Below are 11,954 nucleotides of genomic sequence, written 5' to 3' on the forward strand. Positions count from 1 at the left end.
GTTCTCACTGTGAGAGGGCAAGGAGGTGTCCAGTGGTATCCACCAACATCACATGTAATGGCAGTTGGCAAAAGTCCAATCAGACAGACACGTCGGACAGAACGCAGACCACAAAGATCACTTTCTCCCCCTTTGATCTGTGTCCGTATTATTTCCAGAAGGTTTAAGTTGTTGTTTGCCAGAGTTTGCCTTTAATACACAAAGCCTCCAGGTTGACATGTGTTAATTTAATTTGGCTGTGACAAAATAAATTACTTTAGCACCTCATTTCTTTTGTTTTTTTTTCGAGTTTATTTATTTATTTTGAGAGAGAGTGCACGTGCACAAGAAGGGGAGGGGCAGAGAGGAGACACAAAATCCCAAGGAAGCTCTGCACCATCACGCCATCGGCGCAGAGCCTGATGCAGGGCTCGAACTCACATGAGGTCATGACCGGAGCCGAGATCAAGAGTCAGATGCTTAACCGAATGAGCCACCCAGGCGCCCCAGCACTTCATTTCTTTTAAATTATTTATTGTGAATGTGCTTTGAGAACACACACACACACACACACACACACCCCTCTTAACAGTGATTGCTATATGTATTTTATAATTTTTCTAAAATGACCTTATATACATTTTATGAAGAAAATATTTTAATAAAATTTCCTTTAAAAGAGGGTGCTGCATCTGCTACAAAAATTGATTGTGGTCGCAGATTCTCCTCAGATGAGAGGCTCGAGGTTGGTGAGGAAAACGCAGGTGGGACGTTGGCAATAATTTTTCTCTCTCTCTTTTTTTTAATGTTTATTTACTTTTGAAAGAGGGAGAGGGAGGGAGAGCACAAGTGGGGGAGGAGCAGAGAGAGAGAGGGACATACAGAATCTGAAGCTCCAGGCTCCAAGCTGTCAGAACAGAGCCCGACTCAGGGCTCGAAACTGCAAACCACGAGATCATGACGTGAACCGAAGTTGGACGCCCAACCGACTGAGACACTCAGGCGCCCTGGCAATAACTTTTCATGGTGAGAACCGGGGACCTTTGAGGTCCAAAAGGTAATCTTGGTGGTGCTATGAGGTACTATGAGGTCCTGAGGCGAGTGTGTGGTGATGAATTACTCTTGTGGGGGTGGGGGTGGAGACGGTGTTAGAGAGCAGAGCCTTGAAGAAGTTTAGTGACTGTTAGTACAACTGTGGGGTCAGAATGGCAAGAGAAAATGCTTCTCTCTCTGGGCTGCTGTGAATGAAAACAGGAGGGAAGGTGAGGTTTGTGGGCACAAGGGGAAGCTCCCGTGGTTCGCCACAGGAAGGCAGGCCACCCCTGCCTAGAGGCACCTTTGTGTCCTCTGACGATCCCAGTGTCACTTTCTGTGTAGGTTATCTATTGGTGCGTAACCTCAAAACTTAGTGGCTTCACACAATGGTAAACATTTATTACCTCAGAGTTTCTGTGGGTAAGGAATTCAGGAGTGAATTAACATAATTCTGGCTTAGGATCTCTCATGAGGTTGCAGTGAAGATGACCACCAGGGCTGCAATCATGCGAACAATTGACTGGGACTGGAGATCCGCTTCCCGAAAAGCTCACTCATACAGCAGGTGAACTGGTCCTAGTGGTTGGCAGGAGCCTCAGTTCCTTGCCGGTCACCATAGGGCTGGTTGTGCCCAGAGAAAGTGATCCAAGAGAGAGCAAGGCAGATGCTGCAGTGTCTTTTACACACAGTCTCAGAAGTCACACATTGTATCCACCATGTCCTATTGATTGTACTGTTGGCCCTACTCAGTGGGAAAGAGAACTACAAAACCAGAAGGTGAGGATCGTTGGGTGCCATCTTGGAGACTGGCTGCCACACTGTACCCAGAGCTAAGCCACCAGTCTAGCCACATCATTGGATCCATGGCTGACTGAGAGCCCGAGTGCTGGTAACTTCCAAAACCTGAGCAACGGTATATTCTTTCTGAACCCTCAAAGTGAAGCATTCAGAATATGTCCAGCCACATTGGGAACCTGGGAAAGATGCTAAGGATTATCCCCAAAAGGTCAGAATTCCAAGACAAACCTCACTCTACCCTTACTCATTTTCCCCCAACTCTTTTTTAACCACTTTTTCCTTTTTCATATGAATTTTATATATCGTTAAATGCACAAATCTTAGGTGTACAATGTCCCAGTTTTGTATAATGCCTCATTCCTGCATAACCCAAACCCCTACAGAAATATAGAAAAGTCCTTCATGATCCTTCCCAGTCATCCCACCCACCACACACACACACACACACACACACACACACACACTCAAGCAACTACTGTTGTGATACCTTTCCACTGTAGTTTTACATGTTCTAGAATTTCAAATAAATAGAATCACATAGTATGTATTCTTTTGAGTCTAGTTTTGTCTTTAATCAGTATGTTGAATCATTCATGTTGTCATGCACCAGTGATTCATTTCCCCTAGCATCATTTTTTAAAATTTCAAACCTACAGAAGAACTGAAAGTTAATACAATGAACCCCTATATATCCTTGACCTAGATCCACCAATTGTTAATGTCTTGCCATATTTGCTTTAATACTTTCTATTTCTTGTCCTTTCTTTTTTACTGAACCCCTTGAAAATTGCAGGTATCAGAAAACTTCATCCCTAAATACTTCAGCATGTGCTCCTTAGAACAAAGACATTCTACATTATCATAAAACCATTGTCATGGCCAAGACATTGGACATTGATACAGTAATATTATCCAACATACAGTCCATATTCAATCTCTTTCATTCTGCTTAGAGGAGAGCAGGCCCAAGTCTTAGGACATGTGGTGAGATCTGGGAATAGAGGGTCAGCTGTCTTGACCTTGACACTTCATCTTCTTTCTTTCCCCCTCACTTCTCCATGGCCATCCAGTGTGTCCTAAGCCCTGTCTTGGGTAGTACTCAGCTTTCCTGGGCAGTTTACTTCAGCCCTATTTATAGGAACTCTCTTTCCCTCCCTTGGGTGGTCAAGCCCTCCTCAGTGCACCCCACATGCTCACATGCACCCCTCCCCAGGGATCAACTTCTGTGATGGACATTCCTCGAGGTAACATAGATGCTGGGAAATAATCCTCCCTCCTCATTTTTTCGTGTTTGAGTCTCACTGCTTAAATAAACTTCCCTCCTCTCAGTCCCCTCCCCCAACAACAAGGCACAGGAAAGTTTCCTGGGGCTAGGAGTAAACACATCTTTCTAACACGCACATGTACATGCGCATACACTACACCAGCAGCCTCACACTTGGGTCTGATTCTCCCCACCACCAGCCCAACCCTCTGAGTCTCCATCAGGGTGAGGCGGGAGCTACCGAGCCCCATCCAGGCACAGCCACAGCCCCCCAGCTCGGCAGCATTGCTCTGCGCCCTTGGCAAAGTAATGGGGGCTTGTACTCAACCCCAGAGCCCCAGCTGTCCCTCCCAACCTCACTGCTCACTTGGCCTCAGGGCAGAGATAACACACCTTGCCTCAGGCAGTAATTGATCATTCTCATTGGTCAGTTCTAAATATTTAGGTAGGGTTCTGCTGCAGTCCCCTGCATCAGGGCGTTGCCAACATGCAGTGCTGGGCCTCTGGCTGCAGCTGAGAGGGAGGTGAGGGACAAGGCCACGAGTGGAATTCACAGAGCCAGCGGCACACTGGAGGCCCGGCCGATCTGCTAGAGCAGCTTCCCTTCTGCATGAGTCTGTGAGCCCTGCCCGCCTGCCCGCCGAGGAACAGCCCGGGAGTCTGCAAAAGAAGCCGGATGTTTCCTTGGGAGACTTCATTCTAGCCTTAAGCCCACATCGGAAAGCCTGGCCTCACAAACAAGTGACAGCAGCTCCGTCTGCTTCCCTGTCTAGCGGTTGGAAGCAGGGAATCAGAAAATTACCTTTCAGTGCACAGAGGTGTGAGGCGATCAGAACACATGTCAACATTTTGTTTTGTTTTTAATGTTTATTTATTTTTGAGACAGAGAGAGACAGAGCATGAACGGGGGAGGAGCAGAGAGAGGGAGGGAGACACGGAATCCGAAGCAGGCTCCAGGCTCTGAGCTGTCCGCACAGAGCCCCACGCGGGGCTTGAACTCATGGACCATGAGATCGTGACCTGAGCCGAAGTCGGACGCTTAACCGACTGAGCCACCCAGGCGCCCCCACACGTCAACATTTTGGCAGAAAACTATGGCCCCTTCCTGCTGCATCCGCCTGCTATTCATAACTTAATTCACTGCAGACGTCTCCCAACCCCCAAAAAAGTTCTGCACAAGCCATGCAGTGGATTCCAGGGTGCCGGGTGCCTTTATTTTAGACATTCACACAGTCGGGCTTCCTGCTGGTGTGATGTCTGCAGTAGGGGTGCTGGTGCCCTGTAGGGTGGGGGTGTGGCTAGCTACCAGGAGAGGTCACCAGATACTTTGACAGCGAACTCAAAAAATAGTCCTTTTGTCATTTCCAGACCCAGGCAAGAGATCTAAGGAAAGGGTGACAGACCCTGTGTACAGACCCTTCACTAAGGGCCAGCACTCATTTGGAGCACCCCTTTGTATGGTTTTTCCCTGGGTCATTCATTCTAATGTTTAGTCATAAGCTGTATTAGAGACTGGAGGTTGCTTACAAAAGCATAAAGAAAGATTAGTAGCTCAGGTATAGTATAGGCACAGAGAAAAGCACAGTCCTATACAGACACAAGAAGGGGACCAGAATTTTCTGTCTCCTGGAAGCCCAAGCTAAAGGGCAAACAATCCTTGCAGGGGGCACACAGGGCCCTTAGGTGTGAGCAGACTGGGTTTTAGGAATAGAATGTCTTCTCTTAAAACTGAGGACTGGGCAGGGTGGCGGGGGGGGGGGGGGGGGAGGGCGCCTGGGTGGCTCTGTTGGTTAAGCATCCGACTTCAGCTCAGGTCATGATCTCACCGTTCATGGGTTTGAGCCCTGCATCCGGCTCTGTGCTGACAGCTCAGAACCTGCAGCCTGCTTCGAATTCTGTGTCCCCCCCCCCTTCTCTGCCCCTCCCCCACTCACGTGTGCATTCTCTCTCAAAAATAAATAAACATCAGAAAAATTTTTGAGAACTGAGAAAAATCTCCCCAGTGTACCCAGCCAGAGTCCTGCTACACCATCTCATTTGGGAATACTGCTGATTTTTCATGATAGGTTGGGGTTTTGGATTTGGTTTGGTTTGGATTGGTTTGTATGGTTGTGGTTTACCGCCCCTCCCTGCCAAACGCGGCCTTTTTTTTTTTTTTTAACTCAAAGTCACAAGTTGATTCCAATAACTTAACATTGCCATGGTGACTAACTCCTTTGGTAGAAAGGAGAAAACTGTAAGTGGTGCAAATGGACAAGAAAGAATCACAGGAAGAGGGAAAGGGTGGGAGAGGCATTTTACAGTTTATCAAGATCAAAGGACAGAAACATGGCTGCAAAAAAAACACAAAACCTACAACTCCCACGCCGGAACCACGTCTAAAGTTTGCCGGATCCGCTCTGTAGCACCCATCCCCGTGCTGGGCCCAGAGGAATTCCAAACTGTTGTCATTTATCCCATGTGGTGAGCATCTCCTGTTTGTAACTTGCAGTATTTAACTGCTGCTTCCTCCTTCTTTTCACTTGTCTGAGGAGCTACAGGCCAAGTTCAGCAACAGTGTTGCAATTTGCCAGCAGGTGCAGCCAGCTAACAACAATCAGAGAAGCCTGGATATGCAAAGTTCTTTTTCCCTGCCTTCCAACTTTCCACAGAACAAAAACGCGGCAGGTGTAAAATCCCAGCTCCTAGCTAGGACATCCCCGACCTTTCTGATTTGATCCAACTCACTTTTTATGGCCTTAGTTCTTACTAATTCAAGCACCCACTTAATCAGAGAGGTATCCTGAATATTTTTTTTAATAAAGTGCAATGCTGGGTGTGGAGATGAAAAGATGAGCTTTCATCTCTGCTCTGGAGAAGCCCGTTGCCTAGTCCGCCTAGGTACAGGCTAAGCTGCTATGCTAAAGCAAAGAGACATCTACACAGGCGCGCACAGCAGCTTAAAGAAGATTCACTTTATTTTTCACACAAGAGACCATTGTCAGAGGTGAGTAGTCCGGACTGCAGGGGCCACTCAGTTCTATCAGGGTGGCTGGAGACCTGGCTTCTTCCCAACTTGTTACATCATCATCCATAGGATGTTGTCCTTGGTTGCATGGTCAAAGCTGGGTCACAACCACATCCACGCTTCAGCCTGGGAAAGAGGAAGAGAAAAGGGGGAGAGCGAGCAATTTCCTTTCAAGCAAGAAACACAGCCGGTGCACCTACCCATTTGTTTACATTCTAGGGCATGGGCCTAGTCATGTGGTTGCATTTAGCTGCAAGGACGGCTGGGAAATGTAGTCCTTAGCTAGGCGGCACTGTGGCCAGGTAATAATAAGTTGCAACTAACAATCTGGCTAGAAAGCATCTCTTTTTTTTTCCCTCACAGCCTAACTTTATTTTTAATTGATCCATGAAATAGTTTTGTATCTTATAGCATCGCTCTCAATTGTAATTGCACTGTCAGGGTAGAGAGATGCCAGTTCACAGAAACTTGTGGGGAAGAGAATGTCCTGTAGCAGTTTACTGTGTCAGTTCGTATTCTGGGACATATTTTACTGCCCATCAGAGATGACAAGTATCATCACAATGGCAGTCGAGTTGATAAAATTCCAGCGATATGAAACTTAGTCGACTTTCAAGTTTATTTTTCGCATGAGAATGTGATGTTTCAGGTGGCTTCTTGAGGCATGAGTAGAAGCTGGTCAGGTGGGAAAACAGGAAGAACATTCCAGAATGTGAACAGCATGTGTAGAGGCCTGTAGCCATGGTGAGGTCAGGTATATTCACACACTCATTATGGGGAGCAGCTGTGTATAATATGGGGGAAGAAAGGCAGGGGAGCAATTGGAGAAATGGAGTCGAATCAGATGATGCTGAGCCTTACACTCCAAACTAAGGAACTTGGATTTTTCCCTGCAGAGCAGATGCTGTGGGGCACCCAAAAAGAGTACCAAAGATACTACACTCCCAGGATCCAGAGCCACTCCCAAAGATAAGCAGAAGAAAGACTTAGGCAGTCTCCCTGAGAGCTGCCAACTGTTGATAGCACCCGGCTTCACATGGACTACAACCCACATTTCTGTCTGCCCTATCTTCGGGCCTCCTCACCTGCCAAGCCAAGTTCTCAGGACACAAAAGGAGACCGACAAGAAGGCAATAGCTGTCCCTGAAAAGAATAAGATCAACCATCAGTAGGTGCCCCAAAGCAAATTCACGTGTCACAATTCAAAGACAGAATCCTTATAGATGTTTTTTGCCCGCCAATCTGAATTTGGAAAGGGAAGGATCCTGTGAAAATTTACCTTCCCGTGTCAAGCAGGCACTGCAGCTAGAGATCTGGGAGAGCTGACTTCCGGTAAGAATTCTCACCCTCTGCAGGCTCTGCGGGTTTTCCCAGGATCCCATCTGCAGGCTCTGCAGTGAGTGTGGGGCCCCTGCGGGTCTCATCCTGATCGCCAGAAACTGTAGAGGAGGAAAAATAATTTCCCCTCCTCCTGTTATGGTGAGTGCTTGGCTGAGACCCCTTTTTCTCTAGGCCACCTAGAGCTTAAGTGAATAAGCTCATTTAGGTTGAAAGTTCTCCAGAGTGGCGACTAGTTCCAGATTATCCTTCGTAAAGGTTTGCCTCCTTGTTCAGCCTTAAAAGAAAATTGTGTTTAAGTTGGACCCAGTCTGACCCCAAACCCATTCTGGCTTCTAGGTCCGATCCAGCCTGATCCCAGACCCAGGCCGGTTTCTAATTTGGATCCAGTCCAGTTTCCAGGTCAGACCCAGTCCGTTCCCGGACCCAGCCCGGTTTCTAAGTGTGGCCCGGTTTGCTTCTGGTGCGTTTCTGGACCCAGTCTGGAGAGAGAACTGCTCAAATGAAGTCTGAAAGCTCACGACGCCAGACCTGCAGGGCCAGGACGCCGAGGGACTTCCCGGCCACCTCCAGAGGCAGCGACACAGCAGAGAGCTCGAGGGGCTGAGCAGGTACCTACATCTGGTTGCTCTTTGCTTCTGGGGGGCTCTCGGGGTCTCCTCCTGCCCCCAGAACTGTTAAAAGATAAACTGAGGCATATTAAAACTTTTTAAGCGTTTATTTGAGCAAAAATCGATTCTAATTGAGCAGCCTCCAACCAGCAGAGAGAAAGTGAGCAAAGTCAAAGTCTTTTGTGGGCAGAAGGGAGCAGGAAGGAAAGAGCTGGTTGGTATCTGTGAAGTTCCTTTCCTTTAGGCGATGGCAGGGGCCTATCAGGCACATTACCTAACTATGCTGACCAGGTGATTCCCGGGACAGCTGAAACGGGGGTTCAGTCCTAACTGGCTTAGCATAAACTATTTCATTTGTGCCTGTTGCCTTACTCTTAACAGCACACACAGCAAAAGTGAGAGTTTCAAAACACAAATCTGAGCTTGGCACCCTCCTGCTTCCAACTCTCCATTAGCTTCCTGTCGCTCTTAGGACAGAGAGCAGCCACCTCCCTAAATGCCCACAGGGATCTTCATGGCCTGCCTCCTCCTTCTCCAGCCTCCTCACATGCCACACTCCTCCCAGACACCCCAGCCCTTCTTATTACTCCATACCTGCCATGATGCCCTCCAGGAGAGAACATTGGCATGAGTCACACCCCTTTCCCTGCCAGTTTCACCTGGTGAACCCTTGAGGGTGTTCACATGTTACTTCCTCAGGAAAGCCTGCCCTAAACTCTGGCTGGGTCTGTGCCCGTAATTACTCACGTATGTAACCGTCCTGCAAGTTCCGGCTGTCACAGGTGCAATCTTCCATTAGTTTGTGCGATTCGTTGATTAATGTCCTGTATTGATTGACAGCTACATTTCCTGTGTGGTTCTTTTCTTCCTCAGCTACATTAACCACCAGTGAAGGCAGGGGCATATCTTACACTCATTAGTCTCCTTCAAAGGGCTTAGCCTATTGCTGATGTCTGGTTGTAACTGCAATGGTTAGTAGATTCTAAGCCCCTTTGCATAAAATGTGGGTTTACCTATAAATAACGCAAATCTTTCCTTAATGATACCCCATATCCTTGTGTGTGTGTGTGCGATCGCAGTGGTCTTGGCTTATGCTATATCTAAGCGGTATAGGCAGCTGCCTATTAGCCGGTGAGTCACTAGAGTTACAGTGAAGATGTGATTCATCCATCCTTTTATGCGTGTACATGTGCATTCAATCAACAAACATTCATTGATATCAGGCAGAATGGTAGGCAATGGGCAACGCAGAGGTGAATAAAACAGCAGCTGATGGCAGGGGCTTCTCTGTACAGTTATACAAGTTGTGCACTGCATAAAGGTGCCAGCGAGGAGAGGAGCATATAAGCTGAAACTCAGGCATGCCTCATAGCAGGTAGGCTAAATGTGCCTGGAGAGGGTGACTTTATCAGTGATTCGAATGGGGCAATATGAAAAAGTTTGAGGCCCTGGTTAAGGGCTAGTTTTTTCAAATCATGGGAGAGACGAAGAATGCTCTGTGAGGTTAGCACTGTAATTAAGGCTCTGAGGGCACAGAGGAAAGAGTGACATAGACCAATGGAGGGCTGAGCAGGACCTGAGGGAATGCGTTACCAGACTCATTCCAGACTTACCCCTGGGGTAAGGTGAACACATTCTTTGTGTGTGTGTGTGTGTGTGTGTGTGTGTGTGTGTGTGTGTGTGTGTGTTTATTTATTTATTTATTTATTTATTTATTTATTTTTTTTTTTTTTCCAACGTTTATTTATTTTTGGGACAGAGAGAGACAGAGCATGAACGGGGGAGGGGCAGAGAGAGAGGGAGACACAGAATCAGAAACAGGCTCCAGGCTCTGAGCCATCAGCCCAGAGCCCGACGCGGGGCTCGAACTCACGGACCGCGAGATCGTGACCTGGCTGAAGTCGGACGCCCAACCGACTGCGCCACCCAGGCGCCCCTTATTTATTTATTTTGAGAGAGAGGGCATGTGCACAAGCAGAGGAAGGGATGGAGAGAGAGGGAGAAAGAGACTCCCAAGCAGGCTCTGCACTGTCAGCACTGAGCCCAACACAGGGCTTGATCTCACAAACCGCGAGATCATGACCTGAGCCAGAATCAAGAGTTGGACATTTAACCAATTGAGCCACCCAGGCACCCCTGGACATTGTCCTTTGACTCAGGTGTTCTCTCTCAGAAGAGGCCTGAGGACACCAGGGACACCCAGGGAGTGTGGGTAGAGAGGAGGAGGAAGGGAGAGTCATTAACTGAAGAAAGGAGGCCCAGAAGCTTATTTTACCGGTTCGCTCTGGTTTGCCTTTGAACATGTACTGTGGCCACACCCTCTCCCCATCAGGGATACCTGTGCAGAGCTGGACAAGTGAACCCACACAGGCAGGGAGCACCCAGGCCCGTGCAGCTGTGCTGTGCTAAACCTGGAATGTTAATAAGCCAATTAGCAGTAGCCTCCTCCCAGCCTTTCCCACCCCCCAGTTGCAATGGGCCACCAAGGGAGGGTTGCCAGGTAGGCAGTTCTGTGTAACAGAGAGGGTCTATCTTTGTAGTTCAGGTTGTGCTGGTGAAGAGGTGGGCAAAACAGAGGACAGGACTGGGTTTGGTCCCACACTGCCTCAATCTGTGGAGGCTTTCGTTTCTGGAGCCGAGGATTCTTCTCACCTATTGAGTCCAAAAGCCAAAACTCCCTTGCTAGGCCTCCAGCAAGATGTATTTCAGAGACTTTTTGAGTGATTGATAATATTACGTATGTTTATTTCACTGAGTAAAAACCCCTCACGTAGGTTATTGGATTTGAGATGGGAAGCAATTTGTAGGTGTGAAAGGGCCGTCTCTCACAGAAGGGACGAGGGACCGCCCAAGGTTGCATGCCTGGTTGGTTGACTAACAGAGCTAGGATGTACATCCGTGTCTGGGTGATTTCGAAGTAATGCTCCACTTTCTCATCCAGAGAAAGGAAGCAGCAACATCTACCCTCTGGGGTGGTTGTGAGAATCTACGTATGAAAATCTACACGAAGTGGCCAGTAGGGCTCCCCGTGCATAATATGTGCCTTATGTATTCAGAAACTCTTAGTTTCCCTCTTCTCCCTGCAACTAAGAGTGACCAACCCCCATAAGGCGTAATAAAAAGAACATGGCCTGGCCCTGGGCTCATCACTCTGGCTGTGATCGCAAGGTGTCTGCCTACTGCTTGGTGCTCCAAGATGGCATCGTCTGGCCACCATGCTCCTTCTCTCGTGCCTCTCCCAGTAAAAACACAACAGGCTATGTGTATACGAACCAGTGGGGTGGGGACTGTTCTAAGACCATCATCAGTTATTATTAAAAAATATGTAATTGTTCCATTTGAACGCGATGCCTGTCTAGGCAGTGCCAGGTACAGGCTGTGGGAATAAGCAAGGGGTGGAAAACATCTTCTGATACCTCTAACCTAGCAGCTGTAGGAGGTCTCAATAGACACAGTGGCTCTCAACCTTACCAGATCCAGCTCCCCTTTTTTATAATAAGTACTCTGTATTTATTATTATCATGAAATACAATTTTACATCAATGTAACTTACCTTTGCTGGGGTATTGACTGGGAGGGGTTATAAAGGAACCTTCTGGGGTGTTGAAAATGTTCTGTATATTAATATGGGTGGTGGTACCATGGCTATATTCATACATAAAAATTCATCGAGCAAGGGATCTCTCTGTTATTTTTTACAACTTTATGTGAGTCTATAATTATCTCCATAAAATTTTCAGTTAAAAATGGCGTTCAGGGAAATTTCATTTTACATGTATTTGCCATGATTTTAAAAAATGAAGTATCAGGGGCACCTGAGTGGATCCGTCGGTTAAGCGTCTGACTCTGGGTTTCAGCTCAGGTCATAATCTCATGGTTCATGGGTTCGAGCTCCACATCAGGCTCTGTGCTGACAGTGTGA

At 47.6% G+C, this 11,954-nt stretch overlaps 1 long non-coding RNA gene across 1 annotated transcript; it reads right to left on the minus strand.

The window, feature by feature from the left end:
- Positions 1-6,010: 6,010 nt before the first annotated feature.
- On the minus strand, positions 6,011-8,777 carry LOC123582694. Its single transcript, XR_006704519.1, has 3 exons — positions 8,627-8,777; positions 7,169-7,226; positions 6,011-6,209 (listed from the first exon to the last, which is right to left on the minus strand). It is a non-coding gene; the product is annotated as an uncharacterized LOC123582694 (long non-coding RNA).
- Between the last annotated feature and the right edge of the window lie 3,177 nt (positions 8,778-11,954).

The sequence above is a fragment of the Leopardus geoffroyi genome, chromosome B1, assembly GCF_018350155.1.
Source record: "Leopardus geoffroyi isolate Oge1 chromosome B1, O.geoffroyi_Oge1_pat1.0, whole genome shotgun sequence".
In the NCBI taxonomy this organism is placed as follows: Eukaryota; Metazoa; Chordata; class Mammalia; order Carnivora; family Felidae; genus Leopardus; species Leopardus geoffroyi.